Source organism: Neomonachus schauinslandi, chromosome 12 (genome assembly GCF_002201575.2).
Source record: "Neomonachus schauinslandi chromosome 12, ASM220157v2, whole genome shotgun sequence".
Classification (NCBI taxonomy): domain Eukaryota; kingdom Metazoa; phylum Chordata; class Mammalia; order Carnivora; family Phocidae; genus Neomonachus; species Neomonachus schauinslandi.
Window position 1 is genome coordinate 35,587,219 of NC_058414.1, and position 18,409 is coordinate 35,605,627.

Here is an 18,409-nt window from a genome sequence, read left to right on the forward strand (position 1 = left end):
GGGCATGGTTAAGGTGACCCATCTAGGATCCCTCTGTGAACGGTCCTTCCCACTGTACCATTCTGCCACTGAATGCAGCAAAAGTACCTCCCAAAGTTAATTTCAGGAGGGAAAGCACATTATTCTTATACCTTAAAAATTATCAAGCATTCTTCAAGGAAGCTTTAAAAATATTTGAAAAAACAGAAGGATGCATGCTTCACAGCATTCTAACTATCAAACCTGTCGGAGGAATTCCAGCGTATTAAAAATGTGACTTTCAAAAATGTAATATTCAAATACATCTTTCTGGGTTAGCATAGGCCCATCATTTTCTAAAATCATGGAAAGGTGCATACATCCTTAAAAGAATTCTTTCAACTTACTGTCCTCTCCTCACAAAGTCACGGCCAAAGACATAAAGCACCGTTTATTACATGAGCAGCTATCACACATCTTTTTAACTGTCAGACCATTCTGGTTTATGTATATAGCTGCAGTTCGCACTGTTTAGGAGTTTATAATATATAATAGTTTCTTCCATATAAAAATAGGCACTGCTTTTTTGCTTGTTCTCATTCCTTTAGGTGGTAAAGGACGTTCATGGTGGTGTCCACACAAGGCTATGGACTGGGATGTCTCAACCAGGGCACTATTCACATTTGAGGCCAGACAACTCTTTGTTGTGGGGAACTGGCCTGTGCATTTAGGGTGTTTAGCTGCATACTTGGCTCTACCCACTAGATACCAATAGTATCCCTCCAACTGTCAACCAAAAAATATCTACAGACATTGCCAAATGTCCTCTGGGTGCAAAATCTCCCGTGGTTGAGAAACTACTGCTATTGAGGGATAGTGTTCACTTCTGCATATGTTCTCATACTATTTTTAAAAGCTACCGTTCCCCGTGTTACCCCATGTTAGGATGGCTGGTAGTAATTAATCTTTTCAAGTTTTTTTAATACCCCATCATTGTGACTGCCTTTGTGCATATTATTTTGATGTAATTTCTAAAGAGATAGAATTATCTCACACAATCCACCAAAGAAGCATTTATTAAGCACCTGCAGTATGCTCAGCAGCATGCTAACCACCAAAGAAAAAGTCGTGAGCTCTATCCACAAAGATCTTTCATTAGAGTTGAGGGAAGAAGACATGCACATGTGACATAAGCCCGGGCCCCACAGGACAAGACAGAACACAGAGTTAAACCAGGGGGAACAAACTTAATGATCAACGAAGGCTCACATTTCCAGAAATGCTCTTAATGGAGCTGATGAGATCAGAGCCTAACCTCTGAAGACAAGTGCATACTCTACAGGTAAACCTCTCGGACTTGGTTAATATCAGACCACGTCAAGTAGAAGGGAAACTAATCTTCCAGGGTCAAGTCTAGAGGAAGAGAAAAACAGGTGAAGACTCAACCTATCGATGCCATCTACCACACTCATAAACTTCAGAATCACTCACTTCAATTCATCTTGGGAGTTCTTCTCCACTGGTTATTTTATTTAATCCCCTCATATGGGTTAATGACATTTTATAAATGGAGGCATTCGAAGGAAAACCATAAAACCTGATAGGCCAGGCACTGTGATACAAAAGACAGTAAAGAATAGACAGGAGGCGATGCATCCAGAAGCTGGAGAGGGCTCTAATCAGAGGTGTCAGTTGTCTGGAACTACCTGAGGCTTTCTTCACTTGAGGATAAGTGTATCCTCTTGTAAGGAAGGGTCAAAGGAGCTGTGCCACTTCCTTAGTCCTTTTTCAGAAACCTCGGATTCCCTAGCAGGACTAAAATAAAACTGATGAAAATTCAGTAAACGGACAAATGCAACAACCTTTTAGTTCTGCCCTTCATCGTGGATTCCAGTCCCAAACCACACTCTTAAGGAAATCCCAAATTTTCCAGTTGACCTTAGCTCCATTCATCTCAGCCATCTCATCTCGCTCCTAATTAAACAAGTAAGGAAGAAAGTTATCCCTACTCTGGGTTTTCCTCTTCTCACCCATTGATGGTAAGGGAAAGACTAACATCAGGGTGCTGATTAGATGAATGTTAACCTTATCAATGCTAAATAGTGTTGGGCCTCTGTGTTTCCCCTAATTTATACCACCGACTTTTACTATCTTTTGCCTCCTACAAATTGATGTTAACCAGTGCCTTTCTGTAATGCAGGCCTTCTGAACCTCAGCACTATCAACATTTTGCGTTGTCTTTGCAGTAGGGGCTGTCCTGTGCCTCGCAGGATATTTAACAGAATCCATGACCTTCCCCTATTAGATGCTAGTAGCAATACCCTTCCCCAGCTATGACAAAGAAAATGCATCCAGAGATTGCCAAATATCCCCCGAGAGGTAAAACTGCTCCCAGCTGAAGACCACTGCTGTAATGGGATCTTGGGAGAGAAATACTGGTCAAGCAGTGCTTGTACAGATAATCCCGGTTCAAAGACTGAACAAATGAATGAGTAGCTCTGAAAGTCTGTAATTTCTTCAACTCTAAAAAACATATAGCCCTTTCTCTCAATTCAAGGGTGCTTGCAGCATCAGTGGAAGAGAACTGGTCACATAACCAGTGCCCCCAAAGTAGGCACATACAGAGTGGCAGGGCTAAACCTGGGAGGGGTCAGAAGCTGATCTGTGGAGCCTGCCCCTCCAGCATCACCGCCATGTTGCCCCTTCTCTGAGCTCAAGTCATCCAGCATCAGAAGAGATGCTGCTCATTTGGGTGTGTTGATAAAAGCATTTGCCACTGAGTTAATTATACGTAAGGTGTCTTCTAGCCATCATGAAGCCAGGCAGCATTTCTGCTCAATGGTTTAAAATAAAAATCCATTTTCTGTAATGATGTTCCAATTTTTCAATCTGAAGAGCATGACTTTCCCGCCAGAATGAGTAAGCTCTATGCATTGCTGTGGCCAGGAACTGATTATGCTCATCCATGCAACCTACTCTTCATGAACATCTTCAGTGTTCTCAAGTTGAAACTTCTTCAAGTGTCTATCGCTAAAAGCTACTGTTAGGTGTTGGCATGCAATTGTAAACCTGTTTAGGAACACACATATGGCTTTGAAACGCTTAGTCAAACTTCAAAACGATTTAAGAACTATCCTAAAGCAGGGCGTCTGGGTGGCTCAGTCGGTTAAGCGTCTGCCTTGGGCTCAGGTTATGATCCCAGGGTCCTGGGATCGAGTCCTGCATCAGGCTCCCTGCTAGGCGGGGAGTCTGCTTCTCCCTCTGCCTGCCGCTCCCCCTGCTTGTTCTTTCTCCCCCCCAACCCCTGTCAAATAAATAAAATCTAAAAAAAAAAAAAAAAGAATTATCCTAAAGCTGCATTTTCATGACAAACACGGTATTTTGCTTCTTAAAGACTCAGACGTTAGCTAGAACAACAAAGAATCAAATGTCAACCAATTTTCTTCACCATGTGAAAACCAGGGCGAAAATCCAGTCTTTCCTAGACTGGGGCTTGTTTCCCCACCCCACATCAAGCCTCAGACTCTCTGAAATATGAACTAAAAACCAGTGTTTGCATGCTGCTGTGGGGCACCACACCAAAAACCTCACACAGATGCAGAAACTGTGAAGACCACCACAGGCCCTTGGATGTGAAGGTTATGAGGAAGCCCTGGGTATGAAGACACACAGGAAGTAGTGAGGACAAACACTTAGAGGCAACTCCCTGGTGCAAGACAGACCACAGGCACTCCTTATAGGGTCCTGGAGTCCAGATCCCCTGTCCTAAGAAGACAAATGTGTAAAGATTCTCATGAAGGGCCTGTGCATTTACAGTAATATCCTTCTTTCTTGAGCTAGCTTTAGTGGGTCTCTATTATTTCTATTCCTAACACTAAACCTGCTGTCTGTATCATGAACTACTGCCTGGTTCTCATCTGGTGACAAAATGTCATTTAAAAATCTATCTTCTTGGGCACCTGGGTGGCTCAGTCGGTTAAGTGCCTGCCTTTGGCTCAGGTCATGATCCCACGGTTCTGGGATCGAGCCCCGCATCGGGCTCCCTGCTCAGTGGAGAGCCTACTTCTCCCTCTCCCTCTGCCTGCCTCTCTGCCTACTTGTGCTCTCTCTCTCTCTGTCAAATAAATAAATAAAATCTTTAAAAAAAAATCTATCTTCTTGGGGTGCCTGGGTGGCTCAGTGGGTTAAATGTCTGCCTTCGGCTCAGGTCATGATCCCAGGGTCCTGGGATCGAGCCCCGCATCGGGCTCCCTGCTCAGCGGGGGGCCTGCTTCTCCCTCTCCCTCTGCCTGCCGCTCCCCCTGCTTGTGCGCTCTCTCTCTGTCAAATAAATAAATAAAATCTTAAAATAAATAAATAAAATAAACAAAAATCTATCTTCTTGTGAGAGAGGGAGAAATAAAACTCTGGGGCTGGATAGAGGTGATGGCTCCACAACAATGTGGATGTATTTAATGCAACTGAATTGTACACCTGAAAATGGTTAAAATGGTAACTTTTATGTTATGCGTATTTTACTAAAAAAAAAGTTAAGAAAACCTACCTTCTTGAAAAAGGTATGAGTACAATATCCTATCCATAGAAGCTTCTTATCCTCGACATCAAGTAAAACTAGATAGTTATTTTCCCCTTACAAAATATATAGAAAATATATCTTCCAGGAGCACCTGGGTGGCTCAGTCAGTTGAGCATCAGACTCTTGATTTCGGCTCAGGTCTTGATCTCAGGGTCGTGGGATTGAGCACAGAGCCCAATGCAGGGGCTCTGTGCTCAGCACAGAGTCTGCTTGAGTTTCCCTCCCTCTGCTCCTGCTTGTGCACACGCGCTTTCTCTCAAATAAATCTTTAAAATATGTATGTATATATCTCTCTCTTCCAAACTCCCCCCAAATTTAACAGTGTATTTTGAGAATGTATCTAGGACCATTTATTTTTCTAAAAAGATTTTATTTATTTATTTGACAGAAAGACAGAGAGCACAAACAGGGGGAGTGGGAGAGGGAGAAGCAGGCTCCCCGCTGTGAGCAGGGAGCCAGATGCGGGACTCGATCCCACCACCCTGGGATCATGACTTGAGCTGAAGGCAGACACTTAACCAACTGAGCCACCCAGGCGCCCCTACCAACTACAGACTCGTTAGTGACGGTTTTTTAGTGATTCCCCACCACCACTATTCCTTTATTTTTATCACTACTTAACCACTTGATTAGCGTCTTTATAAACACATGCAATTAAGTGCAAAATGGATACGCACATGTTCCCACATGAAGAGTGGTGGGGATGTGAAGGAGAAATGAAGAATCCAACGTCCTAAACTGATTACCACTTATCTGTTTAAAGAAGTCAGTTCACATTTTAACATATGCAAGAGTTTGTCTGTAACTGGATAAAAGGCACAAGATACCACATATAATAATGCCAATAATGAAAACCAACAGGAATTTTACATGTAGAACAGACCAAAAACTCTTATTTGCATGTCAAGTAGAACAACATTTTTATCCATTTTTTTTTACTATAAGACCAAAAGCTGATGAATGTAAGATGAATTTACTTTATTTCCCACCAAAAACATAATATGAAAAGAACAAACAAATGTAGGTTTTGGGTAACAGGTCAACAATTTAAGATAAACCACAGTGAAGCTGTAGCTCTCACCAATTTTGGATCCAAACTCATTTTAATTCTTAATTACTCTCTGGCACTTTTAGGTGTTTTTTTCTTTCCTTCTACTTTCTTTAACGTCATTTCTGTCTAGTCTAGGGAAACTCTCTCAGAACCAGGAATTTTTTGCCATCCTAATTTTGACCTACTCATGATATTTCAAAACTTTAAGAAATAATTTATTTTTGGGGGGGTCATTCTCTACTTTATTTACCTCTATACATTCAGAATTTTCTTCGTCTTATACATTTGTCTTCTCAGTGTTTAGGAGTTTATTCTTTACCTAAACTCCCTGCTTGCTCTTCACTACTTCCATCTCAACCTCTCCCTCCATAATTTCTAGATTTAAAGAGTCAAATTTTAGGGGCGCCTGGGTGGCCCAGTCAGACAAACATCCGACTCTTGATTTGGGTCAGGTCATGATCTCAGGGTTGTGAGATCGAGCCCCACACTGGGTTCCAAGCTCAGCGTGGAGTCTGCTTAAGATTCTCTCTCCCTATGTCCCTCCTCTCCCTCTCTTAAAAAAATAAATAAATTTTATATCTAACCAAAACATAACACAATAGATTTTGTTTCTTCAACAGACAAGACGTAAGGCATCCTCTCCTCTTTCATGGATAGCCAAGTCATATAACCAAGTTAATATTTTATTAACTGCAATTATCTAAATAGCAGAAATAGGACATGTTCATCGTAACCGTAGTTGGGAAGGATTACAATAAAGTATAAATCTTGAAATACTTTCTCAATAATCAACAAAGTATTAAATTATAAGTTTTAGTGTTCAACATATCTGTCATATTCTAATTCTTTGAAAATGGGTCTTAATGGTCAGAAGAGATGACAACTTTCAATTAACTAGGTTTTCTTATTAATTGGAGTGTTCCTCAATTAGGCAACTCAACAAAAAGACTTCCCTAAAAATGTCAAACAATTACAAAAATTAGAAATCTCATATGGGGAGGGGTGCCTGGGTGACTCGGTTGGTGAAGTGTCTGCCTTCAGCTTGGTCATGATCCCAGGGACCTGGACTCGAGCCCAACACCAGGCTCGAGCCCAAGCCTCTCCCTCTGCCCCTCCCCCCACTCCTGCTTGTGCACTCTCTCAAATAAATAAAATCTTAAAAAAAAAAATCTCATATAGTTTTTTTAGTGATAAGTAGAATTTCTTGCAGAGAAATTCTCAATATGCAGAATGCTCACTAAATCAGCAGATGAGGAAATGCAAAAGGCATCAAATGTCAGTTTCTGTACTGTGGGCAGCACCAGAAACTCGGGAGTCTTAAGCAAATGCTACCAATCCTCAGATTCCTATAGCAGCATCTCAGAGAACACCCAAGAAAAGAAGGGGTTTCATTTGTTTTTGCCTGTACTGGTCATAATTCTCATACTCTTTGTAATGATTTGTGATGCTTCTGAATGCTCTATTCCTTAATGCTGAGTTGGCCAAACAGTCTGGTAGAAATGCTGTAGACATGTCTGAAACAAATGATCCACACTAAGTACCTTCTAGAAAGTAAATGCTCTTTAAAATAATTTACTGCTGATTGGACAGGTGTTCTGTCTGGCAAAACCTGGGTTTCTAAATTCTGCTTATTTTCTCCCATTATTTGTTTTTTATTTTAATCATCTATGGAGTGAAATTCCATGGTCAATTTTCCAATGGTCTGAATCTCTCTGAAAATGTTATGCTTTGGAATGAAGCTCTTCATGTAATTTCTCAAGTATTTTGAAGTTGGGTGGTTAGATGAAACAACCAGAACATAATCCATTTTCAGCTGGTAAGACAGTCAAATAAACAAAAATATGTTTCTGAATGAAAGACATTCAAAGGAATACATATTACTGCATACTTTCAGTATGATTATGTAATAAGACACCACTTCAAAGCGAACTTTCCGTTTGGATTACATGTGCAAAAAGGTCAGGGCTATGTTTTCTGTAGGAATTTTTACTTTTGCTTACTTAGAAGCAGTTAAATTCTTGCTATTTGGGGGCCTCTGTAAAGATTAAAACACATAAAGAAGCATTTGATAATAAATACCTGTTTTAAACACAGCATTATGTGTTTTTAAGATTTTATTTATTTATTTGACAGAGAGAGACACAGCGAGAGAGGGAACGCAAGCAGGGGGAGTGGGAAGAGGAAGAGAAGCAGGCTTCCCGCGGAGCAGGGAGCCCAATGTGGGGCTCGACCCCAGGACCTAAGCCGAAGGCAGACTCTTAATGACTGAGCCACCCAGGTGCCCCAAACACAGCATTATTTTTGCTGTATCTCTTCACTGTAAACTACTGTTTTAAAACTACTGTAAAACTACTGTTTTAAAATTGTCTTTAATAATAAAAACATTTCTAGAGAAACTTTATGTCTGGATAATGTATAAAATAACTTTGCAACTGCTTCATAAAATTTTAAACAAATTGGCTGTCGACATGGATAAACTCTCAACCATGTCCTATAATTAATGTTGTAACAGCCCGGGAAAACAGGTAAAACATTTTCAAGGTTTTCTAAAATTTTCAAGGCTTTCTGAAATGCTTCATCTCCAGATGTCTCAATACTAATAGCTTTTTAGTCTAATAATTTTGGCTAGTTCTAAATATAAATCTAATTAGTAAATACAATTTGGTTTCACTCACAGAGGGGGCTGTGCTGGACTCTTCAGAGAGCAATGAGGGTCCCGATGGAACAGATCCACAGTTTCCCTCCCTGCTCGGCACCTTGGGTCCCTAAGCCTTGCCTAAAATCAATGTAGCAAATACACTTCAAATGTAATTTGAACTTCATTTCCTTCCACCTCTGCCCCAGTCATCCGACTGCACAGAAACAATACAAAGACCAAATGAATTTTATATATAACAGGACTGCCTTACGTTGAGAGGTAAGGATGTATTTATTTATTATACTCCAGAGCCAAAGCTACTTCTAATCTTAAGAACAAAAAGCACGTAATCCATCGCAGAATACAACGGCTCATACCTAGTACCATTAATTTTAACGTGCAACAGAAAAGAAAGAATCATTTCTGATTTCCAATGTCTGATGATGAGGAAACCAAAGGTTCCCTGAAACGCTCAGTCTGGACCAAGGTCGTTCGATATTATTAGCCCTAGCACAGCGACAGAGAGAAACCAGGAAGTGCTGAGTCATCAGGAGCGTAAGTGACACGCTCGTCAGCACTTCTGGTGCCAGGTTCAGAGGTGAGTGTACTTCCTTTGACCTGCCACGCTCTTCCTTTTCTCACTGCCTAGGGGAGGCAAGGCCCTGGAAAGCCGACTGCTACCACATTAAAGAGCAGCATGAACCCTAACAACCTCACTTAACAGTCCCAATTCCATGAGCATTTGTCTCTACGTATGACTATTAAAACAAATTGTTAGAAAAATTAAATTAAAATATAGATGGCATTTAATATGTCAAATTAAGTGATTATACCCCAATTCCTGGTAACAGAAGCCAGTTTCCTCCTTAAATAATCAGTGTGCCCTTGCTAGCATCCAGTTTATTTGCATTTAATTCCCAACAGGCATTACCAAAACAGTCATATCCAAATGATCCCGGCATGACTAAAACACCTGTAGTACTAGACAGAAAACCCTAAGATGTGGGAAATAACACCTGGAGTCGAGGTGACCTTGAACAGGACATTTAAATTCTGTGTCAGTTTCATTATCTATAAAATGGGAATAACAATCCCCCCAGCTGTGAGAATAACTCTATTAATAGCACTTAAGTAGACAACCACCACGCAAATAAAACCAAATCTTGGTCTCAGGTTCCACGCAATTCATTAGACACATTCAATAATTTCACTGGATTTGAATGTTTACACTGTCACCCAGATTAGAGTCCACACAAGAAGACAAATCTGGGAACACTAACAGCAGGACATGGACAGTATTCAGTAGTACTGGGCTATATAAAAGTGTGTTTTTTAAAAGGCGATTATATATGAGAAATATCACAGTAATACTTTATTGAGGAAAAAGAAAGTTTGAAGTGACATCAAGAATTAGTCCTCAGCATTTCTCTGCAGAATCTCTACAGGTCTCCAAAACGTATTCAAATTAAATCAACTTTTCCTAATCACTGGTAATTAACTTTTAAAATCTTGTTTAATGTTATAATTTTGGTAACTGAACAAAACAAACACAGCAAGCATTACTTTTTGCAAAAAATTTTATTGCATTGAGGTAATTTTTTCAGTTGTATTATGGAACAAATCAGCACTGTGAGCTCGCCAGGGATTCAACTACATTTATCAAGCTGTATCTACTGGAAATCTTGGGTCGCCAAATCCAGATGTAGCAGTGGCCTTTGGACAATTACCTTTCAGTCCCTTTTCAGTCTTTGTATACTTAGATGACCCAGACGTGACTAAAAAGATTTACATTCTCCCGACTGTGTGTGAAAACAAAACAGGAAGATTGCCTCTTGGCCTTAACTCTCAAAAGGAAGAACAGACCAGGGTGACTTCATTAAACCTTGAGATTAAATGTGGAAATGATTTTAGCACCCAGAGATGACACAAGATGGAAAAGAATTTAAGATGACAACATAACTCTATCCAACAGCTAACATTTGCTGAACAATTTCCATATCCACTGTGCTCGTATCTTAACTAGTACCTGATATAATGTCTGCCTAGGGCTTATTATCCATAGGAAAGCTAGGTGGACTTGACAGAGTCCTGCTAGCCTTAATAATTTATGTCTAAGAGAGTGAGAGCTGCACATAATATCAGAATTTCAAGAGGACTTTGCTGAGTTTGGCCACACATTCCATGAACAACACCACTCTCCCTCAAAACATTCCAAGTAGTTGAATGGTGATACCAAGGAGGAGAGGAAGAGGCAGTGAGGTAACTAAGTATTTGCCAAGTGTCAAACACGTAACAGGAACCTAAATTCAGAAACATAATTTAATATGTGTCCTAATTTTATAAATGAAGAAACTAAAGCTTAGACAGGTGAGAAGTATAATGTGGTCAAGTCATACTGTCATGGGGGAGAATGTGAATGTGAGCCCACATTTGACTTCGACTCTTAGGTTATCAATAATATCCAAGGCTCAATTAATAATAATGTGGTTGTATTTCCAAGACTCCATGTGTACCCTCATACTTTTTATTTAAAATTTCACAAACTTTTTAGGATGCCACCATAGTACCTTCCCAAGAGCACCATATATTACATTGCTGAACTGTGGTTCATGAATTCATTCATGGTTTACCCTACAGACTAAGCCCCTGCTCAACTGTTTCCAATAACACATGGATAAAGTGGATGCCAACCCACAATCATTAGAATGTATTTCAACTGCCATACTGACCGGGTGATCGGACTTTCTTCTATCTCAGAAGGAGACATATGTGAGATAATTAATAACAGTCTAGCACTAGGGCTGCAGGCTTCTGACAGCAAGCAATTCTCTTCTGTGCAACTTTCAACTAAATTCCCAACCTTGGTCTGTGCATGCATGGTCGAAAACCTTTTTTAGCCACTCAACGGTGGCCAAGAAAGCATGTCCAACTCATAATCATTTACGACTTGGGGTTTTCTTTTTATATAGAAATGGGAGAATTTTTTGAGGACCTCCAAGTCCTTCAGATCACTTTAGGGTACCATTCTACCCCTGCCACAATCAGCTTACTGGAAATGCTAAGGAAAAGCCTGTGAAAAGGGAACAGAGGTGAAAATCAAGGCTGTAGAAAATTTGGGAGGGAGAGAGAAAGAGAATCAATCATATATAACACTGCTTGCCTTAAAAAAAACCAAAAAAACAAAACAAAACAAAAACAACAAAAACAACTGCACCAAAGCTGTCTCCATTCAAGCGGTTGGTTTTGTTCCGGCTGCTCCCCCACATATCTAAGTGCAGTGAGTACATTCCCAACTCCCACTGCCAAGTTAAAATGAAAACGTTCTCAGTCTAGAAATGATTGAGGTGGTTTTCTTTAATCAAATTAGAGCAGCCAAATGTTCCTTTCAAAGGTAACTGTCTACTCTGCAGCTGTATGCAAACTACCACATCAAATGTGAGGGAAAAAATAGCGATAGAATTGTGTCCTTACAGTACAGTGCTGGCTGCAGAGATGGAGAAACAAAAGCATCAGTACAGCTAAGAACTACATTCACAGCGAGCTTCCAGAAATATGCTGACTTCACAAACTGTGAACAATGTACTGAAACTTCCAGTATATAATTAGCTATTTTGGGGAAGGGAGGAGCGTGGGGGGAAATTCCCCCTTAAAAAACAGCTAAGCGGCAATAGATACCTTGAGTCATTTACCCTAGCGACAAAGCCTCAATGAGAAACATTAAAAGACTGGCTGAGACTTCATGCACAAAAAAAAATCTCATAGACCTTGCTTTTTCACTTCCCGTCTCCATCAGAAACACACCACAGTGAGTAATCTTGAGTATCCAACAAGCTTCAATTAAGCTTGTAATGATTCATTTACATGCAGAATTTATTCTTTTAAATCATCAGACATGGGAAATTCCTGCAAAGAATTAATTCATAGTGGGCTTATTTTTTCAGTTGGTTTCTCTGAAGAAAAATCAATTGGCTAACATTCCCACTATGATGTCAAATTAGTTACTGCATGTTACGGGTTTACACCAGCTGTTGGGATGCTATATGAAAACCTAGAAATGACAGTATGAAAACCGAGAATGACTATGACTGTAGATTACCAGGTGCAACAGGCAAATGGAAGATGGTGACAATGTTCTTTCTACATATACAGCTCTTTTCCAGGCTGTCCGCAAAATTAAAGAATGTCACAAAAATAGGGGAAAAGTCTATCTCACATGATTGCCATATGTCTCCAGAGCATGTGTTCTTCAACTTATTTTTGCTCCTGGTGAAATGTACGGGCTACTTCCTTGACTCACACTACTATTGATCTATCCAAATGTGAAGACTGCTGCATAAATAAAACCTCCTACAGGTTATAAGCAATTCTCAGGCCACTACCTTTAGCGACATCCTTTTGCTCCCACTCAGGAAAGCAAACTGAATTGCAAGAAATAATGACATTTTAATTAATTAATTAATTAATTAATTAATATTTTATTTTAGGAAATATATCAGATGGGACTTCCACTTCAAAATGGCAGATGCAGGGCGCCTGGGCAGGTCAGTCCGCTAAGTGTCCAGCTCTTGATTTCGGCTCAGGTCATGATCTCAGGGTTGGGGGATCAAGCCCTGCTTAGGGCTCTGTGCTGGGCGTGGAGCCTGCTTAAGATTCTCTCTCTCCCTCTGCCCCTCCCCACTCCCTCTCTAAAAAAAAGAACAACAACGACAAAAAAAAGGCAGACCCATTGCAAACATTTGCCTCCAGTCTTTCTCAATATACTGCTAGAGAAAAAGAAATAAAACCTGTAAGTAAAGAAAGATGCCATCAAAAAACTGAGAGTTTAGTAGATTTTCTGGATGACTGAAAATAAATAGAAGCAAGCTGATCGAGGAAATTGGCAGAGAAAGTCACCAAAAAGATAGTGGTCTCTAGATTGGTGAACACGTAATTCAGGAACCACATTAAGAAAATACCTTTTAATTATGGACTATTTTTTATTTTTTCATTTCAAAATCATCACTTTTGTGCATTTATATATATACATATCTGCATACAGAGGTAATTTTTATAAGTCAGTGAGTATCAGGGGCATGCTCAAATATTTTTACTGAAGGGAAGGCCAGTGCCCTAGAACAAGCTCTGAGGGCACTGTGGAGGAAGCAGGAGCCGGACTGAGCCAGCAGGTGTGATGGAGAAAGGGAGAGAGAAATGCAGCCAAAGCAGGGGAGTCAACTGAAGGAAGGTCTGTACCAGGTAACTGCACTGGTCGGCATCCCCACTGTCATCCCCATACCAAAGACGTTGGGATAAAACCCTTCTTGTTATGGCATTTGGGGGTTCTTCCTCATACTGACAGCCAGTTTTCCCATTCACTCAAAAGTAAAGCCTGATAAAAGATACTCTCACCCCTACTCCAACTGAGCCTGATAAAAGATACTCCATCCCTACTCCAAATGAGCCTCCCAGAATTTCTACTCAGAAATGAGATCTTGGGGCACCTGGGTGGCTCAGTCAATTAGGCGTCTGCCTTCAGCTCGGGTCATGATCTCGGAGTCCCAGGATTGAGCCCTGCATTGGGCTCCCTGCTCAGCGGGGAGTCTGCTTCTCCTTTTCCCTCTGCTCCTCCCCCTGGCTTGTGCTCTCTCTCTCTCTCTCACTCTCTCTCTCAAATAAATAAATAAAATCTTTAAAAAAAAAAAAAAATAAATGAATAAAATCTAAAAAAAAAAAAAAGAATAAAGAAATGAGATCTAGCAGGGAGGAAAAAGTCTTATTTAACAGCCATAATAGCTACCCAGTTTTTATAAAAAACAAAAAACAAAACAACAACAACAAAAACTAATGGATATACAAGGAAGTAAGAGAGCAAGAGGGTTCAGACTAACCTGCCACAAACAACTAGGAACTGGACAAATATATAAAACAACTGTTTTCAGATACCAGACTCTAGGCAGTATAGATTGGCGATCCCTGAGAGAAGGGATATCAATGAGGGAAGCCCAAAACTGCCCTGGCGGCTTTCTGTGTGGAGGCGATTTCCAGACCACAGGTACACGGAGGAGGAACCAAAGTAAGGACTATAGTACCACTGAGGTGAGTAGGAAGATATCAAGAAGCTAAGAAGACAAGGAGGCTGAGGTGACTAAAATTTGTAAGACAGAGTACTGAACAAAAAGCCACCCAGAAAAAGAGCTTCAGAAATCTACATGGGGAAGTGGGGGGTCTACTGAGTCCTTTCCTGAATATCAACCTGCACATAGGGAACTGCACAAGACCAGACAAAAACTGCTTCTGAGGAAAGAACAACGACCAGGAAATTGTAAACTGATTGATTCCTAGAGCTCACAAAGGGCAAGAAATCTTTTTAGTTTGTTCCCACCAGCCAGAGAAAAAAAGACTACAAAAGGCTAATGCCTTAGTAGTCAGCCTACCCTAAAGAAAGCCTACACTAGATCCCCTCCCCATAAAAAGAACAAAAATAAAAACTAAAAACTAAAAATAAGCCTTGAAGGATCAAACTGAACCACAAGTAACTTTACTGTCCATCAGAACAAAGTCCAACACCCTTTAAAGGAACAGAACAAAATCCAGCTGTCAACAATGTAACATTCATAATGTTTGGCATCCAATAAAAAAGTATTAAACATGCAGACATACAGGAAAATGTAGCCCATAACCAGGAGAAAATTCAGTCAACAGAAACAGATCCAAAAAAAGACCAAGATTATGGAATACCAAAGACATAAAAGCAACTCTTTTAAATATTATAAATATTATAAATATGCTAACAGGCCTAAAGGAAAACGTGAACATAATGAGGGGGGAAATGAAAAATATCTTAAAAAGAATCAAATGTAAAATGTACCAAGATAAACTACATGGACCAAAAGGAGTCTTAATAAATTGAAAAAGGATTAAAATCATACAGAGTTGTTCTCTGATCACAACACAATTTTAGACAGAAAGGAAAGGGAAAGTCCTGTACGTGTTCGGCAATTAAAGAACACAAATCTAAGTAACCCATGTGTCAAAGAAGGATCACCAAAATAAAGTTAAAGTGTTTTGAACTGAATGAAAATGGAACCAAAATATACCAAAATTTATGGGAGGAGAATAAAACAACATCAATGCTTATGTTAGAAAAGAAGAAAATTCTAAAATCAATGAGCTAAGCTTCTATTTCAGGAAGCTAAAAGAGAAAATTAAACCCAAAGTAAGTAGGAAAAAGAAATAAAAATAAAAGTAAATATAAACTGGACAATAGACAAATGACAAAGGAAATTAACCAAAAACTGATTTATCATCAATGAAACTGCCAAAATTCTACCTGTATGATTAAGAAAAAAAAAAGGGAAAACATACAAATTACCAATATGAAGAATGAAAGAAGGGTCATCACTATAGATTCTGCAGACATTAAAGATAAAAGAATAAAGAATTTATGCCAATAAACTAAAAAACCTACATACACACATACCTTGAAAAATACAAATTACAAAAAGTAATTCTACCTACATGGCCTGATGTCCATTAAGGAAATAGAAACTGTAGTTAAAACCTTCCCATAATGAAATAATAGGGCCAGATAACTTCCCTGTAAATTCTATTAAAGGTATAAGAAGGAATTAATATTAATGCTACACAAAATCTTTCAGAGGAGCTATAAACACTTATCAACTCATTTTATAAGGCCAGCATTACCTCAAAACCAAAATCTGAGACTTCATGAAAAAAGACAATTACAGAATAATATCCTTCATAAACAGAGATGTAAAAATTCTTAGCAAAATTTCAAAAGGCAAAACTGCAAAAAACAATTTTAAAAAAGAAGAGCAAAGTTGGAAAACTTACACTACCTAATTTCAAGACCTACTGTAAAACTACAGTAAATAAAACATCATGGCAGTGGCAAAAAGACATACAAATCAATGGAACAAAACAGAGTCCAGAAGTAGACCCAAATGTTTATGGTCAACTGATTTTTTACAAAGTTGCCAATGTAATCCAAAGTGAAGAAAGCACAGACTTTTCAACAAAAGGTCCTAGGACAGCTGGGTATCTACAAGGAGAAAAATGAACTCTTACCTCAAGCCACACACAAAGATTTAACTTGAATGTATCACAGAGTTAATGTAAAAGCAAAAACTGTAAAATCCTAGAAGAAAACATAAGAAAAAAATATATGTATATATGTCTTTGGGGTAAGCAAAGATTTCTTAGATGGGATATAAAACAAGGACAAACCATCAGAGAAAAGAATGATTAAGTCAGACTTTAGAAAAAATTAAAATCGTCTGTTTTGCCTAAGATCAAGTGTAGTATCTGTTCTTATCAGTTTAAAAAGAAAAGAAAGAAAGAAAAAGGCTAGCCATAAGCCTGGAGAATATATCTGCAATACATATATCTGGCAAAAGACTTTTCCAAAACATATAAATAACTTTCACAATACAGTAAGATAACCCAATTTTAAATAATGGTCAAATATTCGAATAGATATTTCCCAAAGGAAGGTAAGAGACTTGCCAATAAGAAAATGAAAAGATGTTCAACAACATTAGTCATCAGGTAAATGCAAATTAAAACCACAATGTAATAACAGTTCACACCTTATATGGAATGGTTAAAATTAAAAGACTGACAATACCAAATGTTGAACAGAACGCAAATCAAATGAAATCTTCACACATTGCTGGTGGAAATGTAAAATGGTACAACCAGTTTGGAAAAGTTTGGCAATTTCTTTAAAAACTGAACACAACATTTGCCATACAAGCCACCAAACCACATCTAGGTATTTATGCAAATGAAATGAATGCATACGTCATATCAACACAAAGACCTGTATATGAATGTTTACAGCAGCATTATTCATAATAGCCCCAAACTGGAAGCAAATAACCATCAACATGTGGACGGATATACAAATTGTGTCAAAGCCATTTACTGGGAAAGAATGAACTACTGATATCGTAAACATGAAAGAATTTCAAAATTAGTGATGAAAGCCAGATACAAAAGAACACAATGCTGTTTGATACCATGTATATAGAACCCTAGAAAGGACAAATAAAATCTATAATGACAGAAAGTAGTGATTGCCAGGGGTCCAGGTGGGGGGAAGAGATTGACTGCAAAGAGGCCTTAGGGCACTTTTCGGGTAATGGAATTATTTTAGATCTTGATTTTGACAGTGGTTATGTGGGCATATAAATTTGTCAGGACTCAAAAAAATACACTCTTAAAATGGATGTCTTTTACTGCATAAAAACTACATCTCAATAAACTTGATTTTTTTTTTTTTTCAAAAAGCAAAGGATAGCCAAACATCACCAGGCATTGAAAGAATCCAGCAATAGGAAAACAAAGTTAAAAACTAAACATTTACTAAAACAAAGATAATATGGAGAAGATTTTAAACATTTAGAGCTATTCAAGGACATATTACACCCATAAAACCAGAACAAAATGCTTTAAAAAAAAAAAAAGCAAGCCGAGAACAACAACAACAAAAATACTTTGAGGTTAAAATATAATTGCCAAGAGTAAATTCAATAAACAGTTGGGAAAATAATAGAGAAAATTTCTTTAGAATATAGAGCAAAACAAAACCAAAGCAAACAGAATAGTTAGAAAATAGAGGAAAAGAAGGCAAGACACACATAGAGATCCAATTTGTAAAACTGAACTTTAAGAGACTTCAAGGTCCCAACTAAAAGATCAAATATCTGACTAGCAGGAGAACCTCAGAAAGAAAGAATAGAACAAATAAAGAAGTAATTTTTAAAAGTAAAATGAAACAAACCTGCATACAGATCTCCTGGAATGCCCAGTAAGTTTAATTAATTAATTAATTAATTAATTAATTTTTAAAGACTTATTTATTCATCTTAGAGAGCGAGCACAAGTGGGAGCGGGAGAGGGAGAGAGAATCCTAAGCAGACTCCCAGACTCCCCACTGAGTGTGGAGCCCAATGCAGGCTTTGATCCTATGATCCTGAGACCATGACCAGAGCCAAAACCAGGAGTGGAACGCTCAACCTGAAGTGCCACCCAGGCACCCCCAGCAAATTTAATTTTAAAAAGGACCACACACAGACACATATTTCTGAAGAACACATCCTAGTAGTTCCCACACAGAAAAGTTACTAAAAACTAATTAGAAAATCATATTGGCAGATGATTTCTCACTGGCAACAACGAACAC

The 18,409-nt window shown here is 38.8% G+C and overlaps 1 protein-coding gene across 1 annotated transcript in view; it reads right to left on the reverse strand.

The window, feature by feature from the left end:
* Window positions 1-18,409, reverse strand: part of CDK6 (cyclin dependent kinase 6) — a 231,218-nt gene that overhangs the window by 198,806 nt on the left and 14,003 nt on the right. The gene's annotated exons all lie outside the window — the stretch shown is intronic.